The 18,503-nt window shown below is 26.7% G+C and overlaps 1 protein-coding gene across 1 annotated transcript in view; it reads right to left on the bottom strand.

Moving 5' to 3' along the window:
- Positions 1–4,813, bottom strand: part of LOC135922112 (probable cyclin-dependent serine/threonine-protein kinase DDB_G0292550) — a 51,225-nt gene extending 46,412 nt beyond the window's left edge. Inside the window, exon 1 of the mRNA XM_065456524.1 lies at positions 4,666–4,813. The gene's annotated coding sequence lies outside the window, so the exon portion shown is untranslated. The remainder of the gene's footprint in view (positions 1–4,665) is intronic.
- Positions 4,814–18,503: the final 13,690 nt, after the last annotated feature.

Raw genomic sequence — 18,503 nt, 5'->3', positions numbered from 1 at the left:
ATTAGGCTTCCAGAAAATCTAATTGAAAAATGAATTATTAGAATTCTATTGGAAAATTTCGAATCAAATAATTGAATATTCGTTTATGTAAGAATCGAATATTTGTATTAGTCGTGTACAAATCGGATAATATATAATCCACATTCGTATAATAAATAGTGCTGTAAACGTTATTTCACAAAATAAACGTATTAATTGTTGCATTTATAAAATAGAACACGTTACCTTTGAAATATGTAATACGCTAATCGCTTTTCAAAATAAGTAACGCGTTGCTGGTTACATGGAAGAATATTATATATAAATTCTATTTTTAATTTTTTCGCCATATACAAATATTTTTATATTTTTAACATTCAAAATTTTTATCAGGTAAAAAAAGAACACAGTGCTAAACACAAGTTCAATTAAAGCAGAGGATGGGAGGGTTGTATTATATTTAATAAATAAAAATTTAATTTGGGGAATTTACTAAAAATATTTAAAGAATGATCTTTATTTTCAAAAAAGATATTTATTCAGATCCTCAGTAATTTTTTTTAAAATCTTATCAGAATTTAATTTGAATTAACATTTTTACTTTTATGTTTTTTTAGATGCTGCTGAATATCTAAGTTGAGATATTCGAATTACATTTATAATTACAAAGTGTAGATTTATTGCCTTTAATTTTCTTTACAATATTAAAGAATATAAATTAACATACCTTAATTGATTCAATATTAATTAAATTAATAATCTTGACTGTAGAGAATTTAGCAACAAAAATGTAATCAATAAAATAAAAATGAATAACTTTATTGGTTGATCTGAAATAAAATCGACTTACATATTTATAAAATTTTATTGAATTATAATAAAATAAATTTTTTGGAAAAATTCAAAGTAATGAAATGAGTAATAGTGAGCACAAATTGAGCTTTCAAAAACTGTGTTCCAAACGCAAATTATGCATTTCAAATGGTATCGTGCAAATTGTTAAAATTACCATTTGATGTTAGAAACCATTCATGATTAGTTTTTTAAATACTTTTTTATTCTTCATTTTGTAATATTATACAAAAGAAAAATGACTTATATTTTAAAATGGAATTTTAGAAATTAAAGAAATAAAAAGGCAGACGATAATATAATTTTCATAGACAAATCCTCTTTTAGAATTTAGTTAAAATTCTATATCGACGATATTAATAAAAAGGCAAACTTAATTTGAACAAAGGATGCGTTACGATTAAAATTACGGAAAAACGCAAAGTGCGCACTACAACTTTGTTTTTCCCCAAAAAATGTATCACTATTGGCGACGACTTTTCAACGACGTTCTTTGCAGCATTAATTATGAATAATTCAATTTCTTAGGATTTTATTTAGATACACAATAAAAAAGATAACAAGCATTTTTTTGCTTAAATAATAAAAAAAATAATAATTCTAAAAATAAATTTATGCTAATTGTTTAATAATGCCATCTTTGTTAAGCATATTTGTGTTTAGAAAAATAGACACCCATAGAATGTCAAAGAGTCCCATTATTTTTTCTTCTTCTGATTATATAATCTTATCATTTATAAAATTTATCTTAAAATCTGTCACAATCAATAAATTAATACTGCAAATGCCAGTAAAAAAATAACATTTGATTAAAGTGGCCTTATTTTAAAAAATAATTAATTACGAATATTTGCATATAATTAAAAAAATTATCGAAAATTAGCATATTTATATTTACTAACATTTATGATTTTCTTAAATTTAAAAATAAAACGAAAAATTTTAATTTATTTTTCGTCAAAGAATTAAATAAATAACAAATCAAAATATTTTTAATGGGGCCTAATATGAAAGTTTTTCCATCGATACAAAATTACTGCTATCACAAATCCTAAACTTATTCTATAAATTTAATCTAAAAGAGTTCAAGACATTAGTTATATAATTATTACATCAATAATTGAACAAATATATTTTGCAGTAAATTCAAAACAAATATGACTTAATAAATTAAAATTATAAGGATCTATTATAACGTTATCCATGAAATAAATTTTAAAATTGACAAAATGAATTGTCTAAAAATACGAGATATTAATTTTTGAATAATATTGGTATTGGTTTTAAAATAGACATCTAGTATTGAATTGATTTTTCATGTATGGCCCTGGTATTTGTTACCAATAACTTATTTTGCAAAAAATATACAATTTCTAAAATAGGCATCAATATTCAAGATAGTACGAAATATTTAGGCGCACTAGCAATTATATAAAAAAATTGCTTTTCTTTAATAGGGGAAAAATTGATGCACCTGCCCCCCCCTACCCATTTCTTCTTACGCTACCTCTTAACAATAATGGAGAAAATTTTAAAATATGTTTTGAATTTTTTCGAAAGAATGATTATATCTTCCCCTATCTATCTCAATTTACACATCGTGTTCTGAATAATAGGATAGGCCCCTTTTAAAAGCGAAAAGAGCCCTGTCTTCAAGTTTCAGGGAATTTCTTAATTTAAATATGATTTGTTTTCATTTAAAATTTTTAAAGGATTCTTGGGCATTCGTTTAAGAAGAATGAATTAGGTTAGTGTTTCAGCAGATTCATAGTATAAAATTTAGTAAATCTTTATACCCAATCCCAAGCCAGGCACGATCTATGAAATTTTTTAACTCAAACCGACCACGGCAAAATTTAAATCACACCCGGATCAGATTTAAATTTTTTGATCAGGTTTGCGCTGCGAACTAACACCCGACTCATGCTTCATCAATCCCTAAAACATTGTTAAACTATAAACAGGACTAATGCTTCTTCCCTAATAATACCTTATTGATAGACAATGCTTAGATTTTTTTAAGCCCTCAATTCTGGTTTAGGTGCTATTTCTCTTGGCTACCTTAAAAACTAACCGGAATCTTTGTGAATGAGCTCGAACACAAAGTGCTATAATTTTTTTAAACTGCAACTTAACCATAAATCTTTTTAATTAACGCCTTAACTGAGCCACTTTTTTATGTTCGTGTCCTCTGGTAGAAGGTAAATAGATCGTTTGGCCATGTGGGACCTGTTTCCGCTTCTGGTTGTTATGAGACTGGGCTAAGGTTAAGTGTTAGACTAAATTTTAATTATTTGAACTTTTTTTGTTATACAACCTTGGAATTTTAAATATTTACCAAAAATTGATATTTATAATATATTTAATTTAACAATAAAATAAAATGATTGTTATTGCATTGTTAAATTAATATATTTTTTTATTATATTGAAAATAGGTGTATCATTTTTTATAGGTTACGAAACTCACCTCACATCACAGCACACTTTAATAGCAATTATTGTTTCTTTTTTTTTATAAAATATATTTTTTTGCCATATTTTTATTTTGAAAAAAGCGGTACAAACACAAATCAAATATATTTTACACTTGCGGAATAATGCTTTCAAGCAAAAAATAATAATCATTTTTCCATCAAAAAAGAATGGTATATTTTGAATCATGGACCTCGCTGGTGGGAAGAAAATTCAGGAATCCATGCACGGATAAACCAGTTTGTTATTATTTATCGAATCCAAGTCAAATATATATACCGTTAATTAAGCCATATGAACTGAATAAGTCTGTGAACCGGTTTAAACCTTGTAATATCTTAGTTGTTTTTAAAAGAATATTATCAAATTTTTGGACCTGTATCAGTCGATATTTTTAGATATTATTTTATATATTCAGGCTAAACTTAGTTTTTAGTCTAAAATTATAACTTCAGACCCAGGGTTTAAAAAAAATATACAAATTTGAAGAAAATATACATAAATTAATCAATGCTTAGCGTTAGCCGATTTTTAGCAGTTATACTCAACTATACTCTTAATATATTCATTTTGACTCTTGATTTTTTCAAAATTTATACCGTTTAACTCAATAGTATCTTCACTGGTGTGATAGAGGGTTCGAACGAGTTTTCAATATTTTTATCTGCCTGGATCAATATTTTCTACGAATTTGGTCCCTAGAAGCAAGCGAATAATTTGTTAAAAGCGACGCTTTAGCACTCTTAAATAAAAGAATTAGCAACACAACTGATTCTGATGGATGATTAATATTATTTTAATTTAAAAAAATAATAAAAATCGAAGATCAGAAAGTGACTAGTGATGCATAATCACTAAATATAATTAAAATATTTTACAATATATGTTAGCGGCAATGTGTTATTTTTTCAACTTAAAATTTTTTTTTGAGCGCGTTTTTTTACATTTAAAAATATCACCTTAAATGTATTGAACATGTTTGAATACCTACCCTATGAATTTCAGACAATTTTGCCGTAAACATTTGAACTTAATATTATTTATATTGGTTTTTGCATAGAGTTTTTATATAAATTATAAATGACTCAAAGTTTAACGGAAAATTGTCTAAAATTTATAAGATAGGCTTTGTATTTATGGTAAAATCAGATTTTCAAATTTGAAAAACGCGCTCAAAAAATGATTTAAAGTTGAAAAAATAGCGCATTGTCGATAAAACACATTGCCGCTAACATATATAATAAATTCGAAATATTTATTTCTGTATAAATTATATATATTAGATCCAATCTATAATATATATATATCTATTAATTATTGTGGTATTTAAAATTAAGCAGGATAAGTATTTATGCTATACCTTGGCCGTTCGACATTATCAATCAACATTTCACCACCACGCATCTTTGTGTCATGGCTGTTCTTATTAACAGCCTCAAACCTCCTTCGTTATCTCGAATCATGTTTTTTGTGCAGCTTTGATATATAAGTATTTTAAAATTAATCAATAAAGTGTTTCATCAAAAATAAATTTATATTACATATTATCTTAATTTATAACTTTTAAACTAGACAAGTCAAAAAAAAGAAATTCAAAAATAAAATGTCAATTATATTAAAATACAACTTTTGTTTTTTTTAAATATTTACTTTTAGAGAAAGTTTTTTTTTCATTTTAAAAAAATTAATTTTGACGTGAGAGTAAAATGAAAATCAATAAAATGGTATTTATTATTATGTAATGTATTACAGCAATTCAAAGTAAAATTTATTTATTTATTATTATAACGAATCACCAAAGCTTGGCCAGCTAATGAAAAATAAATGTTCGCATTGACGTTAAAATTGATCTTAAGAAAAAAAGAAAGATTGGATTGACATTGACATATATGGTTATAATATTATATTCAAAGAATCATCGTTTTCAAAAGTGTGTATGGACTAGTCTTTATGTGTGCGGATCACTAATCCGAAAGTTTTGGGCAGGTATGTAAACCTGATCATGGAACTCTCATGTTTTTACTGAACCCAAACCCAAATCCTCCCCCTTGCAAATTTGCTTGTTCTCATAAATATGATTTTAAGCTAATAAAAATCCCATCCCCTTCACCTCCCTCTCTCCAAAAAATGTTTACAATAATTATAAGAAAGAATTTGATAGTAAAAATTAATAACCTTTTAAAATAACGACTATAATTCAAAATTTTTAGAAATAAAGCAGTTTAACAAAAAAGTGAAAGCGCAAAATTATTTTTATAAATATTTAATATAGCCAAAGGATTACAATAAGTAGCCTTATAAATCTCCAGCAAAATTTATGGGGAAAAAATTTACTTAATAGTGCCCCCCCCTCCCCCACAACGAAATCTTCAATATATTTAAGGATACATTGCTTATCTTGTTTTTATATCAATTTTAAAAAGTAAAATATTGAGACAAAAACATACAATCAGGAAAGTAATATAAAACTCATTTTTTAGATCATTTAATTTTTATTAAAATACGAGCAATTATATAAATATAAATATGAAGTGTGTCAATAGTTGGTCAGCCTAGAAGTGCCTTTTTTCCTTTAAATACAAATTGTAAGATTTGTGAAAACTTCAAGAGGATATTTTGGAGCTTATTATGATTGTTCGATTTGAATAAACGTTTAAAATAAATATAAAATCAATTTTTTTTGCTAGTAAATTATATTTATGAAATATATGGAATAGAATAAAAAATAAATAAATGAATTTTTTTTAAAAATTAATATTGAGTTAATATTACCTTAGGCTTTTCAAACCCTGAACCAGAACCCTTTCATAGCCCTTAGAATCTTGACCCGAGCACTTTTTTTGTCAAGGGTTCACATCCCTGGTTCTTGGAAAATATTATTGTTTTATAAAAAATAATTGGCCCGTTATTTAGAGATTACGTTATGTTGAGTTGGCAGTACCTAACATTAGCCGAATAAGGATAAAGAATCTTTAAAAATTTAAGCATACTTCAGAGCCCACCTTAAGGCCTTTTAACCCCCTTTGGTCAAATGACGCAGAAAACTCCATGGCGGCTATCCCCATTAATCAAATATAATATTTTAAAAAAAAAGATATTTGCAAATTGCAAATAAATAATGCAAATAAATAATGCAAATAAATAATGCAAATAAATATTATATTTCATAAAAAAATGATATATATAATTTTAATGTATTATTTTGAAGTATAAAAGTTTATTTAAATATTTTAGGAAAGTGTGACTAAGAAGCAAAAATGCTACACCTCGAGAATAATTTTTAGATTACGTAACAACCAGTTGATTATCCCCAACAATTTATTTGCTAGCTCTACTATATTATTTATAAATAATATCCTAAAAGAATATTTTAATGAATAATTAGTATAATAATTGAAAGAAGGTTGATAATTTTTAAAAGGATAAGTTTTGCATGAGTGTTTATCTCTAGTGAATTTGCTGTCATTAATGATATCTAACTAAATCTTAAGATTAGAAGCAAACGCGTACGCTGAAATTTACTTGTGGGGGGGGGGGGGTTGGAATAATTAAAAAAAAATTTCTAGGAGTTACTCAAGAATATTTTGAGTTTCAGAAATTTATTAGGATTAGCACCAGAAACTTTCTATAAAATAAATGAATCAAAAGGAACTTGTAAATAAAACATAAATTTTTTACACATTTAAAATTTGATATATAAAATGAAAACATTTTATTTTTGTTATTTAAAAATTTATTAGGGTGAAAAAATATTTGGCCTCCAAATGTGAAAAAATTATTTATTTATTAAATTTTAATTCACCATTAACAATAATGTAATAAAATTTTAGAAAAACGTTATTTGTTTAATTTATACAAATTAATAAGCAAGTTGTGAAAACCTGACCATAATTATTTGTTATAATTTTTGTGGAGAAATCCAAGAAAATTAAATAGGAATCATTAATTTACAATGTCTTCCTGCAGAAAGCATTACTAATTGTATTTTAAAGCAATCTAATGAATTAAATATTAATTCATCGAATATATAATAAGCCAGGCATATGTTGGGCAAGCGACATGCCTGGCCAAAATGGAGTAGTACAAACCCTGCTTCAAAAAAAATTAATAAAAAAAGTGCCTTATAAACAATGCTATAAACACAAGTTGCATCTTATATTTCAAAATTGGTATACTAATAGTGCTATCATTTCTAATTTTTTAATTTATCTAATGCATTGTTTAATTGTTTTAGACCCATACTCTTAAGAGAAGTGAGCTGGTCATTTAGAAATATCTCGTATCATTTATAAGAATTTTAAGGATTTATTTTGCTTTTCTAAGAGATTAACTCAGAGGTTTCCACTCATGATTCATTCGAAGCCTATGGCTTTTATTTCTATGGGTTAACATAAATCACATTATATTGTTCATTTTAATTTATGAGGTATTAATAACAATAGATCCGCTAAATAACAGTAGGTAATTATAGTGGGTGCTAAAAATTGTATTGATTACATAAATAATATATTAAAAAAAATAAAAGAAGTGATAATCCTGACAGGAATTAAGGCTGAGAAACTTATATAAAAATTTAATCCCATCCCTTAAAAAAATTTTTAACGTGAAAATATTATCCTATGGCATTACAACATATATTGTTGTCTGTTTTAATATACCCCCCCCCCCCTGACCCTGATTATTTTATATCAGATAAAATGACCCTATTAGAATCATTATCAAACTTAAATATGGAAACGTTACATCATGAAATGAAAATAGAAATAAGATTATTAGCTGCATAAGTTAAAGAAACATAATTTTGAAAATATTGTAAATAACATATATAAAAAAAATATCAACTTGCATTTAAAGAATTGTATAAAAACTATTTAGCAGCCATCATCATTTATCATCTTTTAAGAAGCCTCATTCTCTACACTAAATCGAGCACTAGAGAATTGATGAAAGTTCAACATAAAAATTTAGTATTAATGGCTCATGGGAAAAAATAATACAAATTTTAATTCTTCAAAATTTAAAAATAATAAACGTCGTTTGCAAATTTTTAATAAAAATATCAAAAAATTTCTATGAATGCCTAACAAATTGTTTTATTTCAAAAAAATATTGATCCCCTTAAGTAAACTGTTGCCCCCCCCCCTCCCAGTAAAAATTCCTGACTACGGCCCTATATTTAGTACTTAGCATGTAATGCATCTTGGGATACTTTAATATCCTCATGATAAAAATTGACCAAATATTGAATTATTCTCATTCAAGATTTTAACAATTTGGAAGGCTTCAACGGTAGCAATATTTGCAGATTTGCAAGTGCCTGATTAATCAAGAACCTTTTACTCATTTGAACAATAAAAGTATCTAAGAAGGGTATAAAAAAGTCTATTTTATAGTATTCTTCGACTCACCCTATATTAATATTGAACAAGGAGCTTGCCTTGCTGCGAGTCGGGGCAGACAAATATTAAATTCATAGAGTTATGCTTTTGACTCAACAATGACATATAATTTATGAAATTCATAATTTACATTCGCCCTAATTTCCTTAAGTTCCAATGTGATGTTTTCAACTATTCTCATAGTCTCAATCAAATCGGTGTCATTTATTCTAAATACTTTTGTAATTAATTAATTTGGTAGTATATTCTAAGGTAAAAAAAAATTGGTTGTATTGTGTCCAATAATCTGTCTGCTTCTGAAGAGATGTCTTTCTCAGTCCATTGAGTTATTTCAGCAAGAGCATATGTAATAGGCTTTTTTTTAACTCCATAGAAGACTTATTTTATGTGTATGGCTTCATTTTGCTGCCAAGATTTTTGTAATATTTTTCTCCATGTTGGACAAGGCACTGTAATTTTGTTTATTATATTTTTTCTCTTGGGATATCTAAGCATCTTATAGATGCTAGATATGATATTTTACCTAATGTAAATTAGAAATTTTAATTAAAATAAATAATATTAATCGATCACGATTCAGCCGACCCCTTTTAAAATTGTTAGAAATTTCTGGAATTATTTAGATAGGTAAAAAAAATGAGAAAGCCGTTTATTTTAGCTCGCCAGCATACCTGGTTCTCGAGATATAGTGGCTCATAGGTGAAAAAAGAGCCACTTTAGAATCTATAAAATTTTTAAAATGCTTATATCTCATAAACTATTTATAGTAAAAAATATAATATATCATATTGAAGGTAAAAAAAAATCTCCAAAGGGCTAGCAAAAAAATAAAAATTGGAGCCAATTTGAGTCTTTAACTTCCGGTTTAAATATATTGCTTTACCTGTATTTTTAAACAAAAAAAGGAGTTTGTTTTCGAAATTTTTTTTGCTTTTATTTAGACACCTTTTATAAATATATATACGATGTCAAAACCTTAACGGTATTTCCTAAATATATATTTTTACCAAAAATTGAAAAAATAGATGGCGCTTTATGAAATTACGGGTTATGATTAAAATTTTGTTGTTAACTTACCACGATATTTTCACTTTTTATACTAAAAAATTTCTAATTTCTATTAAATATACTAATTAAACTGGGAAGGGGGGGGGTGGGCATTGTGAGCAAATGCCCATTAGACACTTAATAATGTAACAAATTTCCATGGTATAATTTTAGTCGTTAAAACCTTTTTTCATTTTAGATATTTTTTTCTTTGGATATTTCTTTTCACATAAGGTTTTCTTTTAATGAGAAATTCCCTATTAATTGTAGGGATATATCAATGTTATCAATAGCCTCTTGATTAATTATATGAGGGGGATAATCAATATTTACATTGTCATTTGAAGTATATGTTTGCTAATTTTTGTCGGCATGAAGTAAATTGATTGACAAATTGTTTTGGGTCATCCAGGGTAGAATCTTTCTTAGATTCTTGCGATAATAAGCAATAAGCATGTCTTTATAGATTAAATGAGCTGCAACATTTTGGTATTTTAACATTTGGTACGCCCATCTGTGATATAGAATAAAATTTTAATTGATCTTCACCTAGAAAATATGTTTTTGCACTCTCCAAATCATTCCGAATGTTATTGGTAGACAGACGATAAAATAATAAGCTGCAGATGGGTTAATTATTTAAAATTAATCTGAACGGGCAAGTTAAATGCAGAAAAAGAGATCGTTTTTAACAGTTTATTTTGTAAAATAATATATTCGTAAAATATAATCGATAATATGTCTAATAAAATATTCTTTTTTAATGCAGCTGCTATACATTATCGGGATAATAAGTATTCTCTATAGTAGCAAAGTAAAGATCTAAAAAATATAGAACTTTTAAGGATATGGGGGGGGGACTGGAAAATTTTATCACATTTCATATAAACGTATCAATATTTTCATTTTCCTTAAGAATAATATTTTTTTAGCGGCATCTATTTTTTTAATTTAATGTATATCTCGGAAGAGTCGATAGCGTCACCAAGACATCATATATTTATAAGAGGTGTCTAAAATAAAAAGCAAAAATTTTTTTTGAAAACAAGCTCCCTTTTTTGCTTAAAAATACAGGTAAAGCAATATAGGTAAACCAGATGTAAAGACTCAAATTGGCGCCAAATTGTTTTTGGATAGCCATTTAGAGATTTTTTTTTTTACCTACAACATGATATATTATATATTTTTTTTACTATAAATAGTTTTTGAGATATAAGCATATTAAAAATTTCCAGATTCCAAAGTTGGTTTTTTTGCATTTGAGCCCCTATACCTGGGAAACCAGGTGTGCTAGCGGGTAAAATAAATGGCTTTCTCATTTTTTTGTTTATCTAAATAATTCCAAATTTTTATAATAATTTTAAAAGGGGTCGGCCAAAAATGTGCTTTTTTGATCGATTTGACATGGAATAGCCCTATACCTAATCAATTTGATATCAACGGAAGAGAACATGAATCAGAAATTTTTAGTTCAATGAGCAGCATAGTGCGCATATACAGCTGTTGGACATTTTCTTTTATAAAGGCATGAAGCCTATTGAATTGCCCACTCATTGCATGGGCTCCATCATACCCTTGTCAAGATGACTAAGATTCTAATTTTCATCAATAATAGTAAAATAAAAGTCCTGATATCCATTTATATAAATTTTTAACCTTAAATATTAATTTTTTGAAATATTTTACTTTAATGGTATCTGAATAATATATAAGGCCAAAATTTCAAATCGATATTAATTCATAAATAAATTATGTGATAAATAAATGTAAATTGAAAATGCGATAGAAAAGGTAGGAATGATTATGAAATATAAATTAATAATCATAAAACAGTAATATTTTAAAAATATATTTTAGCATTTGGATTTTTTGGTATAGGGAATTCGTCTCATATCCTCCCATCCGTTGCGTACGCGCCTGCGTAGTAATCATCTTGATAGATTTAGCTGTTGACACTTTTTAAAATAATATCAATTAAATATTTAAGCTTGAAATTTTTTTAATTATTTTTACTAATTTATTAAATCTATTAGTTATATTATTGGACATACCTCTCTCAATTTAGCAAGTATATTTATTTTACGTCGTAATACTTGGTAAAAATTAAATATTTTTTTTTAAATTTAATTAAATTTTGAATTGGAAGGAAAGGGGTGGGGGATAAGACATGTGATGCACATAAACATGTTGTTAAAGGAAATGATCTTATAAATATAATCTTAATAAAAACAATTCCCTCTTAAAAATTCTCATAAAATTTAACTAAACCCTAAATCCACTAAAAAAAATTGCGTCATATAACCCCCTCTTCCATTATGTTGGAGGGCTCTGAGCCACCTTGACTGTGTCAGAAATATTATTTATAAAACTTACAAGGAATATGTTTGTTAGATCCTTCCTTCATTTTTTAAATAGTGACTCATATCGTATAGACTAACCTTAGCATTAGATGAACATTACCATGTTTGCGAAGTATATGTAGCAAGTAACTAACATTACGATCAAAAATCGTACCTTCTTAGCGATAAGGATTTGCAACAGTTTTGAATCATTTCAAGTATAACACAAATAGAAACCTTATTAGTTTAAATTCAGAAATTTAAAGTCTTATTTACAAATATGTATATTAATACAAAACAGAAGGCTGTTCAGCCGGTTATATAGCTTCGACTAAATAGCCTAAAAATTAAAAGAAAAAAAATTTAAAAAAATACCACTAAACATAAAAGGGTGTACTAATTCTATTTGGCATAGGCTAAACAGAAATATGAATCAAAAGTAAGGAACCAGGACACGGCCTAAAAGGTATGCTATGCTCGTGTATATATACCAAAATTTAAATTCACAAAATTTGATACGAGCTTTCTCCTTTTTAATGAGAATTCCTAACAATAATCCTTTCCGCAAAATATTTTTTATCCTTTAATGGAGGAGGGGTATCATTAAAGGTGCATAATTCAAAATTAATATAAACAAATTAGACTATTTTTGGAGATGCCAAATTTTTTTCTTCTTACGCATTTAAAAGTTAATTATAATATTAAAAGTATAAATATTTATAAATCATATGAAATATTCCTAATTCAGTAATTTATTAAATTATTTTATATTCTATAACACATTGCATATATTCCACAATTCATATTCTAAACTGCTTATTCACTGATATAATTCGTTATTTCATGATTTTTTTATATCTTAAGTAAATTGCAAGGTTATTAAAATGCTGTCAAATTTATTTAGACCCTGGTTCACCAAAACCTTTAGCACAATCTGACCCTGACCACGCTTGTTGGGCAAAATTTAGGGCGGGTACAGACGGGCCGGGCCATCATTTGCAGATCTATAGTCTGAAAATGTGATGAACGGCAATAAATGTTTTTACATAATCAAGATTAAGTTACAATCGGAAATTTGCGATAAATAGAAAAAAAATTGGGCCAACAATTGAAATGATTATTTACAATTGTGTCAACATAATAAAAATATGCGCAGAATGCAGGTCCGTCTAATAGATAGTCTTGAAAAAGAGGGTAAGATGACTTTAATAAATTTTAATAAAATTATATTTTAGAAATTCTTTATTCTTTATTCAAAAAGTAAATTGGCCTAGAAACTTAGATACGTGGTTTGGTGGGAAACAAATAAAAAGAATCTGTCATAGATTAAAATTAAATTCATATAAAATGATTGTTAGACAATATATCGATGAGGATATTCCTTATGAAAAATTAAAAAATTCCTTAACTATGTAGATACTTTATCCTAAACCCTAACAGTATTAATTTTTCCAAAAAAAAATTTGGGATAGGATGAGTTACACTTGGAGAAGGATGAGCTTTCCTAAGAGACGCTTTTGAGCTGTAAAATATTGCTTACTTATAAATATAAAAATAATATATACATTATTGCAACCACTTTATTGATTAAAATAAATAATGGAAAATAATTATAAAAAGTTAGTGAAATTTATTGACAATTTAAACAAATAAAGAATTGAAATTGCAACAGGATCCATGTGCCCAAAAAGAGAATTTACATGGAACAAAGAACCAAAAACATTTTAGATGCATTTATTAGATAATTGTATAATATAGTTTCTGCACTTTCTTGAAATTTGTCTTAATGTAGACAATTTAAAATCTTGTTGTTTTATTAATCTTGATTTATGTTACTATTGCATAACCTAAGTTTGTTTTCTCCATATCGGTTAGCAAGGATGAATTTTCATTATATATATCAGAGACCTGCAGAGGTACCATTTGCACGGCCCGGCCCGGTTTTAAATTTTTTAGGCCCGGACCGGCCCGGATATTTTTTAAAAAATTTTTTACGGCCCGGCCCGGATATTTTTAAAAAAAAATTTTTACGGCCCGGCCCGGATTTAAAAATTTAAGGCCCGGCTCGGAATTTTTTAAAATTATATTCAACCTGGTATATACAAAAATTCACCTATGAGGTATTTTACCATATTTTTCAGCGAGTATTATCGCTTATTATTTAAAAAATACATGTAAAAAGCTAAAATTTTGAGAATATTATATTGAATTTATAAAAATTATAAAACTGTTATTTATAAATATGGATATTTTGAGCATATACTATATTTTATATTGCATTTATAAAAATAAAACTAATATTCATAAAAATGGTAATAATATTTTGAGCATATACTATATTTTATATTGCATTTAAAAAAAATAAAACTAATATTTAATTTATAAAAATGGAAAATATTTTGAGAATATATTATATTGTATTTATTTACTATTTAATTTATAAAATAAAAATAAATCGCTATTTAAAAAAATGCATGTATAATAAATAGTATTTTGAAAATATAATCTAATTGCACAATATTAATATAATTTATTTTATAATATAAATTTTTAACAAAAGAAGATAATTGTATTATATAATATTGTAAAAAAAAATAATGAAAAATGTTGGATTAAAAACTTTCATGACTCAAGGTAAATCTAATAAATGCAATAAATATTTGACAGTTTGCAAAGTAAAAAACCAGCATGATTGACGAAACCCTATACTCAAGAAAGATATAAAAATTCACAAATTATCATGAAGAAAGAGAAGATATCTACCTTTTCAGGTTGAAGATTACTTCTTATTTCTTCAAGAATTCTCGTAGTGGAAAAATTCGGCTCATAGCTTGCACTTGAAGCAGGAGCTTTGATGAGCCGCCCACCACTCTAACAAATTATCCACCTTAAATGTTTCATCTATTTTTTTATTGTAATTATAATATTCATCATCGGGTATTGACATATTACCAGAATTACCATCGCCCCATTTGTCATAAAACGATTCAGTTTGTTAAACAACAGTCGTAATTTGACTGGTCGATGGTATTTCATTTACTTCCTGAGCCTCTTGTAATTTAATATAATCTTTTATATAGTTTTCCGTCATCTTGCGATCTGTCCCTGACTACATACGTAATTGCTTGAATTTGGGACAGAGAAAAAGAGAAATAAAATGATACTTGTGTAAAACAAATTTTTCAATTAAAAAATGCTTTATATTAAGTAAAATCAATTTTATTTCTCCTTTTTCGCTTTGAAAGTTATTACAAACTTCAAGAAGTGATATTCCTTTATTTGATTGTTTTGGTAAAATATATTCTAAAAATTTAGATATGAATTATAAAAAAATATATTAATAATACTTGAATATTGGGGCTTATTTAAGATATTCCTTTATTTGATTGTTTTGGTAAAACATGTTGTAAAAATTTAGATATGAATTATAAAAAAAATATATAAATACTTTGAATAAATTTGCAAATTAATAATTAGATCGATCTTAGGGTGTTAGGTAGTGTTAACCATCACCCAATATTATATTAATCATAACTATAATATAATATAGTCTTATAACCATTAACTCATAATGTAAAAATTTTATAAAAAATATTAAGGCCCGGCCCGGGTTTAACAATCTTAGGCCCGGCCCGACCAGGTTATATTTTAAAAAAATTTTTTTAGGCCCGGCCCGGATATGTTTAAAAAATTTTAAATACGGCCTGGCCGGGCCTGCAGGTCTCTGATATATATATATATATTAATGACTACATCATTTGTTAGTTGTTTCTTTTTTCTAATATAAACAAAAATAAATTTTAAAAATAACGCTTAAAAAGCATATGAACCTTTGGAAGGTAGCCCCAGACCCTCAAATTTAATTTTATAGTAATTTAAACATATTTTTTGTTCAAATAAAGAATAATTCTATATAGAATAGGGGTTAATCTTAACCTTTATAATTTTTTCAAATTGCAGCATTTAAAAAGGTTACTTTTGATGGTAAAAATCCTATATTGTTTTATAAAAATTTTATATGATATTAAAAGAATTATAGCCGTAGATGCATAATGGAGCTATACATATTTGATTAAAAAATGAATCATTAGAGTTAAGTATTCTAAAAGAAAACCCCAAGGCTCACAAGAACCTCAGGCTCATAAGATCCCCGGATTTCCCCTATGTTTGTTTGTAATATATACTTTATTCGTTAATTGTATATGTTTTATAATGATATGTATGTTTGATATAATATAATATCTGGCTAAGGTTTAGCTACATAACACATATGAAGATATTATCATTATCCTTTTGTATATATCTTTCATGATTGCATTTTGACTGATGCTATGTATTATGAATAAAACGAAAGAATTAATTTAACAATTTAATTGGAAACCAATTTGGGGATTTAAATAATAACAAGTTATTTTGATTATAATAAACCTACTATCTATCCTATAAAAATATTTTCTAGCTATATATAGGCGTCAAAAGAAGGTTGGGGGGGGGATCCCTAAAAATGTTTTCACCCCCCCCCCCCACTATCCCAGGAAAATCCTGGCTATGCCTATGTCTGCACTATCTAGTGTGAAATCATCTTATGATTTTGATCATGGTAGATAATTGAGTAAGTTTAAATAGTAAGTAATTTGTCAAATTTTATATTCATAAACTTAAACCTTCTGTAACTGAATCGATTCCAGATCCAAAAAAATCAATTTTATATATATCATATTTTTTTATTTTGATAATATATAAAAAATAGCAGCCCCCCCCCACCCCACCTGCCCTTATAAAATATGCACCGTGAATGAAATTGGTTTCAACATCGAAGACTGGATGAGAGCTCTTGCTCGTGTACCAAATTTAAAAAAATAAACAATCCCTATTTTGATTTGTTTTAAGTTTGTATAAATTAAACAAAATATTACTTCTTATTTATAAAATTTTCGATATAAATAAAGCAAAGAAGTTGTAAATCTAAATATGTCCTTTCTCTTTAGGCTATTTAGAGGAAGCTATAAGACGGCTAAACATATGACTGTTTAGAATTCTCAAAAATAAGACAAACCAGGACGGTCTTACTCCTTCAAAAAGTTATGACTATCGTTTTAATTAAATAAAATATATCCATTATTCATACTTTTGTGCTCTATGGTTAGCTTCAGCCTATGCCTGTATATTTTTTGTGCATTATCATATAATATATTTTAACAGATACGATTATAAAATAAATTATATTCGATATTATTCCAAAATAACATTTTAAATATGCCAACAATTATTTGGTGGGGAAGAATCTGGGACACATTTGGAAATCTGTGGGCTTGTCGTCTGACTTTTTTTTGAATGGAAACTATTTTTGTAAAAATTCAATTTTTGAGATTCATTTTTCTCCCACAATATTGCATTAATAGAATTATATCAGATAGACGTTCATTCCATATTCTGCATCAGTTAGAGGAAAAGGGGTAGAATTATAAGCCAGATTTTAACGCATTGAGCCCATTTTGTCTATGTATACAATTTCAAACAACGATTGGCAAAAATGACTAATTTTTTTATGAGAATGCTCAAATTTAATATTGTACACTCTCCTCAAAGCCATAGAGTAAGTTGTTAATAAAGGGACCCCCGTTTATATTTACACTTCTCAAGGAAAATGGGTTTAATTTTAAAATATTTAAAAAGAATACCTATTTTTTTAATGGCCTTTTCATATAATTTTATGCAGTTTAGTTTGTATTAAAATTTTCTTTCTTTCCTTCCTTCCTTCCTACCTTCCTTCCTTCCTTCCTTCCTTCCTTCCTTCCTTCCTTCCTTCCTTCCTTCCTTCCTTCCTTCCTTCCTTCCTTCCTTCCTTCCTTCCTTCCTTCCTTCCTTCCTTCCTTCCTTCCTTCCTTCCTTCCTTCCTTCCTTCCTTCCTTCCTTCCTTCCTTCCTTCCTTCCTTCCTTCCTTCCTTCCTTCCTTCCTTCCTTCCTTCCTTCCTTCCTTCCTTCCTTCCTTCCTTCCTTCCTTCCTTCCTTCCTTCCTTCCTTCCTTCCTTCCTTCCTTCCTTCCTTCCTTCTTTCTTTCTTTCTTTCTTTCTTTCTTTTCTTCTTTTTTTCCAAAATTAGTATATATTTTAAATTGAATTATGAATATAAAAAAATATTACTTATATAAATTAAAATAATATGAAAAGCCATTTAATATAATCTAAAATTTAAATTTTGTTGCTTTTTTTTAAATATCCCTATTTAATATAAAATATATAATAAAAAAATTTAATTTATCCCGTTATACAAGTTTGAATAAATTAAGTTAACAAAGTTTAACAATTTTCATTTCATTATTATTCTCTTGTAATAAGAACTATTTACTTAAAAATTCTAAAAAAGCCAATTTTATTTTATTTCATAATTACATTTAAGATCACGTAATTTTT

Source organism: Gordionus sp. m RMFG-2023, chromosome 1 (assembly GCF_954871325.1).
Source record: "Gordionus sp. m RMFG-2023 chromosome 1, tfGorSpeb1-WG-v2, whole genome shotgun sequence".
Lineage (NCBI taxonomy): Eukaryota > Metazoa > Nematomorpha > Gordioida > Chordodea > Parachordodidae > Gordionus > Gordionus sp. m RMFG-2023.
The sequence above is the reverse complement of the archived record's forward strand: the minus strand, read 5'-3'. Positions and strand labels throughout refer to the sequence as shown.